The sequence below is a fragment of the Sceloporus occidentalis genome, unplaced genomic scaffold (assembly GCF_023333645.1).
Source record: "Sceloporus occidentalis isolate IW3139 unplaced genomic scaffold, rSceOcc1.0.p SCAF_188, whole genome shotgun sequence".
NCBI classification, from domain to species: domain Eukaryota; kingdom Metazoa; phylum Chordata; class Lepidosauria; order Squamata; family Phrynosomatidae; genus Sceloporus; species Sceloporus occidentalis.
Window position 1 is genome coordinate 1,294,996 of NW_028317168.1, and position 2,716 is coordinate 1,297,711.

Genomic DNA, 2,716 nt, shown 5'->3' on the forward strand with positions numbered 1-2,716 from the left:
ATAACCACAGGAGCCAGGCAGCAGCTGCAGCCGCTGCAGCACAACCGTCAGCTGGCCACGCTACCTTCAAGCAACCAAACACACTAGCGCTTTAATCCTTCAATGCACCCTCAACCGGCATGTGCCTTCATGACCAAGGCCGGCCACACACACGGCATGAGGCCACACGACAGGACATCACAGTTACATTACATTCCGACGGACATTACCGCAGCACGCTTCAGTTACATGACGTGACATGTCGCGACCAAGAGGCACGCACTCACTCGCCTACGAAAGCAACGAGCTGGGAGGAAAGAAAGGAAGGAAGCAACCGACCCACCGGCCGACCGACCGACCCTGGACTGCTGCCGCTGCTCCCCGGGTCGCTCGGCCCTTCCTCGGCTCGTTGCTCTGCTCGGATTTGCTTCGCTCTGCTGGGCTGGGTTCTGCTTTTGGTCACTAATAAGAGAGGTGCACCGGTCCTGGAGGTACTGCAATACCAGGTCAATGCGTGGAGTGGACAGAGCAAGCTCTTCTTCCATCTCCCTGTTCTAAAAATCCATTTAATATATGGTCCCCAGATAGGGGACGTATCAGATATTAAACTGATAAGAACAGAATTTTTTTTTTTTTTTTTTTTTTTTTTATTATTAAAGTTAACATTTATTGAAATGAACAGCACAAAATACATTCACAGTAAAGCTGCAACATTGTTAACATCACAAGGTCTGTTTTAACAGTGAAACATTGTTACATAATATATACACATGAGAAGATTAAACAGTTAATAGGGAAATCAAGAGCACCATTTCTTCCACTTTTTTGTCTTCCAGATTCCTTCTGCATCTAATTCACCTAACCGTCTTATATCTACCATAAAGTAGAAGTATGCTTTCCCCTTAATCATCCTAACACAATCTTCTACATTTATCTCCTGTTTGTGAAAAATTAGCAGATTTCGGACATCCCATATTACCTCTTTAAAGCAGCATAGGAGTAACCACAAAACCCTCTGTTTTTCTTTCTCTAGCTTGCATAACCCATACATCATTATAGGCAAGCTGATGGAATTCAACCCAGTCAGCCCTTTAAAGAGTGTTGCCATTTTATTCCAAACACTTTTCACATATTGACAGTTCCAGAAAACATGTATCACACTCTCTTCGCCGCCACAGCCAGTCCTTGGGCATATTGCTGTTCTACCGAGCCCCCTAGCGTGTTGGAAAGCTCTGGTTGGCAAACACTGCAGAATGCTCATCCACACCACATCTTTTTGTCTACGGACAATGGTTTTATCTTGCACTCTCCTCCATACATTCTTGCTCTCGTTCTCAGATAAGCCATCAATAACTTCCACTTTTTCACGTTGCTTGAGCAGGTTAGTCACCTGTCGTTTATCGCACCATTGAGCGACTGTAATACCTTTTAAGTTGTAATTTCGGACACACTTTTCTATTCTGCCATAGAACCAGGCGACAGTGAAGCAGACCGGTTTACTGTTGTCTAATACACACAGTCCATATCTGCGCATTATGTTTCCAGCCATATATCTTGTCATGCACCCAGCCATATTTTCTTTTAAGCTGCTCTTAACACACCCCTCTACGTACTTGACTAGTAGAAATCTCTCTACATTTGGCATGTGCATCCCACCATTCAGTCCATCTTTCATGACTCTGTCACGTCTCAATTTCTCCAGCTTGGATTTCCAAAAAAAGATAAAGATAATTCTCACTACTCTCTTCATATATCTGTCATTAGGTGGAAAGACACAACACACGTATAATAAAATGGGGAGCAGAACAGCCTTGATAACGAGAACTCTTCCTCCAAAGGATAAGTTTCTCGAGGACCACAAACCGATTTTTTGTTGCAATTTGTTTACAACTTTTTCTCAATTGCTGACACCCTTCAGTTCGGAATCAAATTGAATGCCCAGAACTTCAATGTTTCCGTGTTCAATTGACCATCCACTCGAGGTCATTTCCTCCCACTTGCCAAAGAGTTTGCACTTGCATTTACTCCAGTTGACATTCAAACCGCTCGCCATACAGAAAACATCAGTCAAAAGTTTCACTCTCCTCAAGCTATGCATACTCCGACATACAACCGTTACATCATCCATGTAACCGATGACTTTTAAAGAGGTTCTTCCGCTTCCCGGGATTTCCACACCTCTCACCACTTTATCCTTTCGAATACTCTGCAATAGGGGTTCAATAACGCAAATAAACAAAATCGGGGACAGAGGGCATCCTTGTCGGACACCGGATCGGATTTTTATACCGTCGGTCAGCCATCCGTTTACTTGTACGTAGCTTTCAATGTCGCTATACAAAACCTGGATCCACTTTATTAAACGGTCCGGCACTCCCATTTTTTCTAGGACTTTAAACATGAATTCATGCACGACCCTATCGTATGCCTTCTCAAAGTCAATTGTGGCCACTGCTACAGGCAGCATCCTTTCATTGCAGTACCAAATTGCATCCCTTAAACATCTTAAATGCTCTCCAATTTGTCTGCTGGGTACAGCACACGCCTGTCCCTCGCCTACTAATTTGTCCGCCACGTCTTTCAATCGGTTTGCTATTAGTTTTGCCAAGATCTTATAATCGACATTCAACAAGGAGATGGGTCTCCAATTTTTTAAATCCATTCTCTCGCCTTTTTTTTAAAAAACTAAGACAATCACCCCTTCTCTCATAGATTTCACTAATTTCTCCTGTTCCAT

At 43.4% G+C, this 2,716-nt stretch overlaps 1 non-coding gene across 1 annotated transcript; it reads right to left on the reverse strand.

The window, feature by feature from the left end:
- Window positions 1-448: 448 nt before the first annotated feature.
- On the reverse strand, window positions 449-642 carry LOC149278467 (U2 spliceosomal RNA). Its single transcript, XR_016278701.1, has one exon. It is a non-coding gene; the product is annotated as a U2 spliceosomal RNA (small nuclear RNA).
- Between the last annotated feature and the right edge of the window lie 2,074 nt (window positions 643-2,716).